The following is an 11900-nucleotide window of genomic DNA, read 5'->3' as shown; positions in this document are numbered from 1 at the left end:
GAGGTAATGCGAATAACGGGCTTGGAAATTTTATTATTAGTCGAGGGAATGTTATGCGAGTGACTCTGGAACCAATATGGCTTTGGGCTTGGAAATATTACGACTAGTAGAGGGAAAGATATTCGAGTACCTCACGGACCAATACGACTGTCGGATTTGCAAATATTTCGACTAGATGAAGGAAAGTTATGCGAATGCCTCTCGAACCAATGTGGCTATCGGTCTTGGAAATAGACGAAAGAAAGCCATGCGATTAACTTGTGAACCAATGCGGTTGACTAACTTGGAAATATTCCAAATAGTCTAGAAAAAGTTACGCGAGTTCTTCTCGAACGAATGCGACTGTCGGACTTGGAAAAATTCGGTCTATTTGAAGGAACGTTTTACGAGATACTGTGGATCCAAACAAGTTATCGGTCTTGGAAATATACCGAGTAATCCAAGGAAAGTTACCCGAGTGCCTCTCGGACCAATACGATTGTCGGGCATTGAAATATTCCGACTAGCCGCGTGAAAAATATGTGAGTGACGTTCGAATCATTCCAACTGTCGGACTTAGAAATGACCCTACTAGACGAATGGATATTTCTACGATTGCCTCTGAAACGAATGCGAATGTCGGAGTCGGAAATAATCCAACTAGTCGGGGTAAAGTTACAGGAGTGCTTCTCGAACCATTACGGCTACCGGACTTGGAAAAAACCGACTAGTCGGAGGAAAGTTATGCGAATGACAAACGAACCAATGCAACTACCGGACTTGGATATATTCTACCTAATCCACCGAAAGTCTTGCGAGTGCCTCTCGAACCAATGCGGCTGTCGATCTTGGAAATATTTCGACATGTCGAGGGAAAGTCAAACGAGTTACTTTGGAACCAAGGCGGTTATCGATCTTGGAAATATTCCGACTTGTCGAAGGTAAGTTATGAGAATGACTCTGGTACTAATGCGGCTGTCGGACTTGGAAATATACTGACTAGTCGAAGATATGTTATTTGAGTGACTCTGGATCCAAAGCGGATGTCGGAATTGGAAATGTTCGGACTAGTCGAGAGAAAGTTATGCGAGTGACTTGTGAGCAAATGAGAATGTGGGCGTTGGAAAAATTTCAGTCTTAATTTTTCGAGAGGCACACGAACAACTTTCCCTCGTCTATTCGAAATATTTCCAATCCCGACAGCCAGATTGATTCAAATGTCACTCTCAGAACTTTCATTGGCTAGATGAAATATTTACAATCCGGCAGACGGCCTTGGAATTATTCCGTCTAGTCCGATGAAGGTTGTATGAGTGCCATTCTAAACATAGAGACCAACGGTCTTGGTAATATTCCGACAAGTCGAAGGAAAGTTATGCGACTGTCTCTCAATCCATAGTGGCTATCGGATTTGGAAATATTTCGACCAGCCGAGTTAAAGTTATGCAATTGCTTCTCGAACCAATGCAGTCGTCGGACTTGGATATATTCCGGCTAGTCGAGGGCTAAATTTGCGAGTGATTTTCGAACCAATGCGGCTGCCTGAATTGGAATCATTACAACTAGCTGGGGAAAGCTCTGCGAGTGACTAGTGAACCAATGCAATTCTAGGACTTGGAAACATTCAGAATAGTCGAGGTTTATAGTTAATAGTGTTATAATAGTGTTATAGTAGAAGTTATAAGAGTGTTTCTCGAAGTAATACGGCTGCCGGACTTGGTAACAATCCGACCAGTCTAGAGAAACTTGTGCGTGTGCCACTCGAACAAAAGCGACCGTCGGACTTGAAAGTATTTTGACTAGACGAAAGAAATTTATGCAAGTGAGTTGTGAAAAAAAGCGACTGTCGGAATTGGAAATATTCCGAGTAGCGAAAAGATTGTTATGCGAGTGCCTTTTGAAACGATCCGACTGCCGGATTTGGAAATATCTCGACAGATCGAAGAAAAGTAATGGCAAAGCCACTAGAACCGGTGCAGCTGTCGGACTTGGTAATTTTATGACTAGTCAAGCGTGAATTATGCGAATTATTTGTGAAACAATGCGATTGACAGACTTGAAATTATTAGGACTGGACGATGGGAAGTTATGCGTGTGCATCTCGAACCAATGTGACTATCGGAATAGGAAATATTCTGATTAGTCAAGTAAATATTATACTAGTGCTCTCTAAAGATCGCGGCTGTCGGATTAAGTACAATAAGTAGTCGAGGGAAAATTATGCGAATGCCTCTCGAACATATGCGGCAGTTGGACTTGAAAATACTCTGACTATTCGAGGGAAAATTATGCGATTGCCTCTCGAATCAATGCAACTGTTGGGCTTGGAAATATCACGACTATTATAGGGAGAGTTTCTCGAGTGAATTATAAACCAATGCGGCTCTCTGACCTTGAAATATTCCGACTAATCGAGGGAAAGTTATGCGAGTGCTTCACGGACCCATGTTGCTGTCGTACTTGGAAATATTCCGCTTAGTGAGGGAAAGTTACGAGAGTGACTTATGGACCAAGGTGACAGTCGGGTTCCGAAATATTCTGACTAGTCGAGGAAAAGTAATGCGATTACTTCTATTACCGATACGACAGTCAGGCCTAGTCATCTTCAAATTAGTAGAGGGAAAATTATGCGAGTGCCACTAGAACCAATGCGGCTGTCGGTCATGAAAATATCCCGACTAGTCCAAGGAAAGATATGCGAGTGACTTTTAAACCAATGCAACTGTCGGACTTGGAAATATTCCGACACGTCGTGGAGAGTTATGTAAGTGCTTCTCCAACCAATGCGTCTGTTGGAATTGGAAATTTTCGCTTAACAGAAAAAAGTTACGAGAGTGACTTGTGTACCTATGCGACAGTCGGAAGAGTGACATGTGGACCAATGCAACGGTCAGACTTGTAAATATTCTGACTTATCGAGGGAAAGTTAGGCGGGTGCCCTGCGAAACAATTCGAAGGTCGGACTTGGAAATATTCCGTCTAGATGAGGGAAATTTATATGAGTGACATTCGAGCCAATGCGATTGACAGATTTGAAAATATCCCGCCTAGTCGGGGGAATGTTATACGATTTACTCTGGAACCACAGTGGTTATCGGTCTTGGAAATATTGCGAGTTGTCGAGGGAAAGTTATGCTTGTCTCTCTCGGACCAATACTACTGTCGTGCTTGAAATCATTAAGACTATTCGAGGGAAAGTTATGCGTGTGACACTCGAATCAATGTGACTTCCGGACTTGGATATATACCGCCCAGACGAAGGAAAGTTATATGAATTCCTCACGATACAATTCGGATGTCAAACTTGGAAATATTCCAAATAGTTGCGGGAAACTTATGCTGTTATCTTGTGAACCAAAGCGAATGTAGGGATGGAAATATTCCGAATAATCGAGGGAAAGTTATGCAAGTGCCTCTCGAACCAATGCGATTGACGGTCTAAGAAATATCCTGACTAGTCGGGAGAAATTTATGCCAGTGGTCATGGAAAAACTGCGACTGATGGAATTGGGAATATTCCCAGTGATAAACGGAATGTTATGCGAGTGCCTCTCGATCCAATGCGGATGTCGCATTTGGAAATTTCACAACTAGTAGAGGGAGAGCTATGCGAGTGACATGTGAACCAATGCGGGTGACGGACTTGGAAGTATTTCGACCAGTCGGGGGAGAGTTATGCGATTGAATCTAGGACCAATGCGACGGTCGGAATTGAAAATATTTCGATTATACGAGGGAAAGTTATGTAAGCGCCTCTAGAACCCATGCGCCTATCGGACTTGGAAATATTCCGTCTAGTGAGGGAAAATACTGTGACTGATTTGTATACCAATGCGACAATCTGGATGGAAATATTTGAACTAATCGAGGGAAAATTATGCGAGTAACTTGTGATCCGCTGCGACAGCTGGGCTTGGAAAAATTCCGAGTAGTCGGGGGATTGATATGCAATTGCCTCTCGAACCAATATGGCTGTAGTTCTTGGAAATATTCCGACTAGTCCAGGGAAAGTTATGCAAGTGAATTGTAATGAAATGTGACTGTCGGACTTAGAAATATTCCGACTATTCTAGGGAAAGTAATGCTAGTGTCTCTCAAACCAAGGCAGCTGTCGAAATTGGAAATATTCCTACCAGTCGGGTTAAACTTATGTGAGGGTGAAACTTAACTCAATGCGTCTGTCGGAATTGGCAATATTCCATCTAGTCGTGGTAGAGTTATGGGACTACCTCTTTATCCAATGCGGCTGTCAGACTTAGGAATATTCTGATTAGTCGAGGGAAAGTAAGTCGAGTGCCTCTCGAAAAAATGCGGCTCTCGAACTTAGATATGTTCCAACCAGACGAGGGAAAGTTATGTGAGTGACATATGAACCAATGCCACTATGGGGCTTAAAAATATTCCGTCTAGTCGGGGGAAAGATGTGCAAGTCTCTCTTGAAACAATACGGCTATTGGTCTTGGAAATATTCCGACCAGTCGTAGGAATGGTATACAAATGCTTCTTGAATAAAAGAAACTGTCGGAGTTGGAAATATTCCGACAGGACGAGGAAAAGGCATGCGATTTCTTAAGAAACCAATGCAGCTGTGGTACTTGAAAATATCCAAGAACATCAATCGCATTCATTCACAAGTCACACGTATAACATTTCCTCGGCTAGTCGGAATATTTCCAAGTCCGACAGTGGCATTGATTCGAGAGGCATTAACATTACTTTCCCTCGAATATGTCGAAATATTTCCACAACCAAAATTCGCATTGGTTCGAGAGGCAAACGCATAACTATGACTAGTCGGAATATTTATAAGTACATGAGTCACATTAGTTCGAGATGCACTCACATAACTTTCCTTTGACTCGTCGGTATATTTTCAAGTCGGACAGTCTCGTTGGTGCACAAGTAACTCGCATAACTATCTCTCGACTATTCAGTATATTTCTAAGTCCGTTAGTCGCATTTGTTCGAGAAGCACTCGCATATCTTCCCCTCTACTAGTCTGAATATTTATAAGCTCGAGAGTCACATTGGTTCGAGATGCATCCGCATGACTTTTACACGTCTAGTCGGAAAATTACCATGCTGACAATCGTCTTTGTTCAAAAGTCAATCGCATAACTCTCTCCCGACTGTTCGCAATATTTCCAAGTCCGACAGTCGCACTAGTTTGAAATGCACTCGCATAACTTTTTCGACTAGTCGTAATATTTCCAAGTCCGACAGTCGGTTTGATAAGATAGAAACTCCCATAACTTTCCCTGGACTAGTCAGTATATTTCCATGTCTGCCAGTTGCATTGTTTCGAGAGGTACTATCATAACTTTTTCTCGACAAGTCGGAATACTTCCAATTCCGACAGTCCGATATTATGATTATTACTGTTTTTATATACATTATTATGATTATTATGATTATTATTATGGAAATTACGGTTATTATTATGATTATTAATTTGAATATTATTCTGAATTTTATAGTTATTTTAAATATTACTATGATTATTATGGTTATTATGATTTTTATTAGGATTAATATTATAGTTATTATCAGTACTATTACGCCTATTAAAATCATTATTATTATTATTAGGATCATTATTATTATGGTTATGATTATTATGATTATTATTGTAATTATTATAATAATTATGGGTATTATTATTCTGATTAGAATTAATATTTTTATTATATATATTATGATAATTATTATTGTTATTATGATTATTATCATTATTGTGATCATTATTATGATCATTATGATTATTATGATTATAATTATGATTAGTAATAAAATTATTAATATTATTATGGTTATTATTATGATTATTATGATTATTTTCATGATTATTGTTATTATTATTATTATCATGATTATTAGTACGTTTATTAAAATTATTAGAGGGTATTATTATTCTTAATAGCATTATTACGGTTATTATACCCTTTATGATAATTATTATGTTTATTTTGATTATTATCATCCTTCTGAGTATTGTTATCAATATTACGATTTTAAATATGATTATTATGATTATTATGATTATTGTCATGATTATTATGTTAATCCTAATTATTATTACGATTATTATATTTATTATGATCGTTGTAATGAATATTATGTTTATTATGATTATTATGGTTATTATTAAGTTTAATACATATATTATGCTTATTATTGTGATTATTATTGTGATTATTATAATTATTATGAATATTATAATGACTATTATGAATATTATGTTTTTTTAATAAAATTATCATTATAATTGTAATTATTAATTTTAATATTATTATTGTGGTTATTATGTTCATTATTGTGATTGTTAATTGTATTATGATTATTATGTTTATTATTAGTATTATTATGATTAATATGATCTTTATGATTTTTATTGTGATCATTTTAATTATTATTACTTTTATAATAATTAATATGTTTTCTATGATTATTGTGATTTTATAATTATTATTACTAGTATTATTTTTATTATGATTATTATTATGGTTATTATGATTACTATTATTATTATGATTATTATTACAATTATTATGGAAATTATGATTATTCTTATGGTTATTAAGACTATTATTAAGTTTATTATGGATATTATGATTGTTACTATGATTATTAGGGTTATTATTATGGTCATTATGATTATTATTAATGTAATTATTATAATTAATGGGATTATTATATTTACTATGATTATTAAGATTATTATTATGATTATTATGATTATTATTATGGTCATTTTGATTACTATTATGGTTACTATGATATGATAATTAAAATGAGTATTATAGTTATTATATTTCTCGATATTATTATTATTTTTATAATTATTATTATCGATATTATTATTATTATTATTATTATTGTTATTATCAGTATTATTATTATCGTTAATATCGATAATATCGTCATTATTATTATTATTATTTCAATTGTTCATATTATTATTATTATTATCGTTATTATCGTTATTATCGCTATTTTTATTATTACTATATCGTTCATATTATAATGGTTAATATCGTTATTATTATTATTGATATTATTGTTATTATCGTTACAATTATTATTAATATTGGCGTTATTATCGTTATTATTATTCTTATTATTATTTTTACGAACGTTACTATTGTTATCATTATTATTATTATTATTATTATTATAGTTATTATCATTATTATCGTTATTATCGTTATTATTGTTATTATCTTTATTATTGTTATTATTATTATCGTTATTATTGCCGCTTTTATCGTTACTAATACTATTATCGCTATTATTATCTTTATTATTATCCTTTTAGTTGTTATTGATGCTTTTAACGTTAATTTCGTTATAATCCTTATTATCGTTATTCCCGTTATTATTATTAATATCATTATTATTATCGTTATTATCGGTATTATCTCTATTTCCGCTATTATCGTTGTGATTAATATTATCGTTATTAATATTATTGTTACTATTATTATTGCTATTATTTTATCATTATTATTATCGTTATTATAGTTATTAACGTCATTATCGTTATTAACATTATTAACGCTATAATCGTTTTCATCATTATTAATTTTATAATCGCTATTATTACTATTTCCGATATTCTCTTATCGTTACTATCGTTATAATTATTATTATCGCTATTGTTATCGACAATATGTTTATTAACTTATTTATAAATAATATCGTTATTATAGATATTATCGTTATTATTCTTATCGTTGGTATTAATATTATTATTATTTTTAATATTATTGTTATCAATACTATTATTTTCGCTATTATTAACGTTATTACCGTTATTATCATTACTTTCTTTATCTTTCTTAAGGTTATTATTATTATTATCGTTTTTATTGTCACTGTTATCGTTACTATTATTATCATCGCTATTATTATCGTTATTATTATTATTATTATTATTATTATTATTATTATTATTATTATTATTATTATTAATATTATTATTATAATTATCGTTATTGTTATAGATATTGAAGTTATTAACGATATTATAGTTATTAGCGTTACTATCCTCAATTTTATTGTTATCGATATTATTATCGTTATTTCCGTTAAAATATTTTGTATCTTTTTATCGTTATTAACGTTATTATCGTTTTATCTTTTTAAAATTAACTTTATTATTATCGTTATTATCAATATTAATATTGTTATCGTTATTAACGTTATTATCGTTATAATAAAGATTATTCTTATTATTATCGGTTTTATCATCCATATTGTTATTACCATTATTATCGTTATGAACGTTAATATCAATATTTTCTAGGATTATTATGGTAATTATCGTCATTACTACCGATTTTACCGATATTATAATTCTATAAATGTTATCTTTATGATTAACTTCATTATCGTTTTACAGACATTATCGTTGTTATCGTTATTATTGTTATTATTACTGTTAAAATCGTTATAATCGTTATTTTCGCTATTTCTGTCGTTATAATCATTGTTGTTGTTATTACTGTTATTATTATCGTTATTATCCTCATTATCATTATTATCATTACTTTCGTTGTTATGATTATTGTCTTTATTATCGTTATTATCTTTATTATTACTGTCATTCCCGTTATTATCACTATTGTTTTGTTACCTTTATTAGCGTCATTATCGTTATTATATGTTATATCGCTATTGTTACCGTTTATATCGTCATTAGCATTATTATAATTACTTTCTTAATTATCGCTATTATCGTCAATATCATTATTATCATAACTATTGTTTTTATCTTTATAAACGTTTTCATCGCTATTATCGTTATTATCGATAATTTCTTTTATTAATATTATCGTAATAATTATCGTTATAGTCGTTGTTATCATTATTATCGTTAATGTTATCGTTATAGACATTGTAATCTTTATTTTTTTTATTTTTGTTATTATTCTCTTTATTAATGTTATTTATTATTCTCATTATTAACGTTACTATCGTAGCTATCGTTCTTATTAATATTATAGTTAATATCGATATTATTTGTTATTATTATTATTATCGTTACTAAGATCTTTATTAAAGTTATAATCGTTATTAACGATATTATTGTTATTATCGTTATTATCTTTATTTTTGTAATTATTATCGTTATTATCCTTAATATTACCGTTATTTTCGTTATTATAGTTATTGTTATCATTATTATCGATCTTATCATTAATAATATTATTACCGTAATAAATATTATTATTATTATATTTATTGATATTATTACTATCGTTATGATTATCGTTATTATTGTTATTATTATAATTTTCTTTATTATTATTAATATTATCGTTATTAACGATATTACTGTAATTATCGTTAATATGGTTTTTTATGTTAATATCAATATTATAGTTTTTATAATTATTAATATTGTCATTATTATTATTATGGTTAATATTATCGTTCTTATCATTATCATTACCGTTAATAACGCTATTGTAGTTACTGTCCTTCTTATCGTTATTTCTATTATTATAGTTGTTACCGTTATTATCGTTATTATCGTCATTATTACAATTATTAACGATATAATCATTATTATTATTATTATTGTTATCGTTATAACATTATAATTATTATTATTATCGTTAAAAATCCTATTGAATTTACTATCCTATTTTTCCTTAATTTTGTTTTATTGTTATATTTATCTAATTTTATATTTATATTTATGTTATTTATTTTTGTTATATTTATTTAATTATCATTATTATCATTAATAACGTTGTTATCGTTATTAACTTTATTATCGTTAATATCATTTTTATTGTAATTTCTGATATTATTATTATTATCGATACTATCGTTATTATCGTTTTAATCGTTATTATTATTAATAATATTGTTAATAACAATATTGCAGTTATTTTCATTATTATCGTTGTTATTATTTTTATTGTTATTATCGTAATGATCTCATTAAAACCGTATTATCGTTATTTCCTATATTAACATTATATAACATATTATCTTTAATATCGTTATTATTCCAGTCTTACTGTAAATAGCGTTACTATAATTATTGTTATAAACGTGATAACAATATGTATTTTTTTGAATGTTACATTGTTATATTGTGTTGAATGATATAATATTTTTAACGTGAATATCATTATAATTATTATTATCGTTGTTACCATAATTAACTATATCCTAATATTAATTAGAATATTCGACAATTATCATGTTCAAAACGCGTATTTACACATAGTAAAAACAATATATTCTAATTACATTCATTATCCTGCACCGATAGAATAACAAAATAATGAAATTGAACGAGATTTCAACTTTTTGTTTTTCGACGATACCTGTATTTGAGCGAAAAAACGTATATACAATATGGATCAATGTTAAAAACTTCGATTCCAATATAAAATAGATGTTTAATCTTATGAAATGCAATGATCTGAATCGATTGGTAACATTTTTCAAACCGTGGCACAAATATTATTAAAGATTTCAGAATTTTATCTTCGCATATAGCGAAATACGGATATGTCGACTACGTTTTTCGACAATAATCATATTAAAACGCGTATTTAAAAATAGTAAAAACGTTATATTCTTGTTATATTCTTTACTCTGCGTCAATAGAATATAAAATCAATGAAAATGAACGTGATTTCAACTTTTCGTTTTTCGACGATACACGTATATGAGCGAAAAATCGTATATACGATATGAAACAATGATAAAAACTTCGATGCCAATATAAAATGGATGTGTGATCTTATGAAATGCAACGGCACTGGCAATCTATTGCCACTCCTCCAAGTGGCTTTCCTCATATCTTTCCTTTCCAGGCGCTATAGACACACAGCAGGCCAGGCCGCCTACCTGTGGTGCTCTTCCTGATGTAATATCCAGAGCGGATGCCAGGTTGTCTACGCCAAGTTCATGGCAGTTGCTGGATGACTACGGCGGGTGGCCTACCATAACACCACATGACACCGCCGTGGCAAGAGTGTCACTCCCACGCCCACTATTAACTATTTCTGTACTATCCATCATAAGAAATATAATTATTGGGAGGCAAGATCCCCAAAGGAAAGGAAAGGAATGAAAGGTGTGACAGCAAGAATAGAAGAAGATATAAAAGAAAAACAAATGTAGTAACAGCCCTACAAGAACATTCAAAATCCATTCTCAAAGTCTTTTAGTCGTCTCCTACGGCAAGCAGGGAGTACTGTGGAAGTATTCTACTTCCCCACACTCACAGTAGGTAATAATATGGATAAAAACGATAATAGCATTAATAATAATGACGATAATAACATTAATAACGATAATAATAATAATAATAACGATAATAACGATAATAATAATAACAATAATTACGATAATAATGTTAATAATAATGATAATAACGATAATAATTATAATAATAAAAAAATAATAACAACAACAAAGATAATAACGATAATAACGATATTAACGAAAATAAGAAAAATAATTATAATATTAACAATAAGAACGATAATAAAAATAATAACGTTAATAAAGAAAGTAATAATAAAGAAAGTAACGATATTAACGATAATAACGATAATAACGATAATAACAATAACAACAATTATAACGATAATAATAATTACAATAATAAGGATTATAATAATAATAATAATATCGAAAATAAGGATAATAACGCCGACAAGAGATAATAATAATAACAATATTAACGATAATAACAATAATTACGATAATAATAATAATAATAATAATAACGATATTATCGATGATAATAATAATAATGAATACAATAATAACGATAATAAAGATAATAACAATTATAATAAAAAAGATAATAAGAAAAATAATAATAATTATAATAACGTTACAAACGATAATAACGATTATAATAATAATAATAATAACGATATTAAAGA

The sequence above is a fragment of the Vespa crabro genome, chromosome 5 (genome assembly GCF_910589235.1).
Source record: "Vespa crabro chromosome 5, iyVesCrab1.2, whole genome shotgun sequence".
Classification (NCBI taxonomy): domain Eukaryota; kingdom Metazoa; phylum Arthropoda; class Insecta; order Hymenoptera; family Vespidae; genus Vespa; species Vespa crabro.
The sequence above is the reverse complement of the archived record's forward strand: the minus strand, read 5'-3'. Positions refer to the sequence as shown.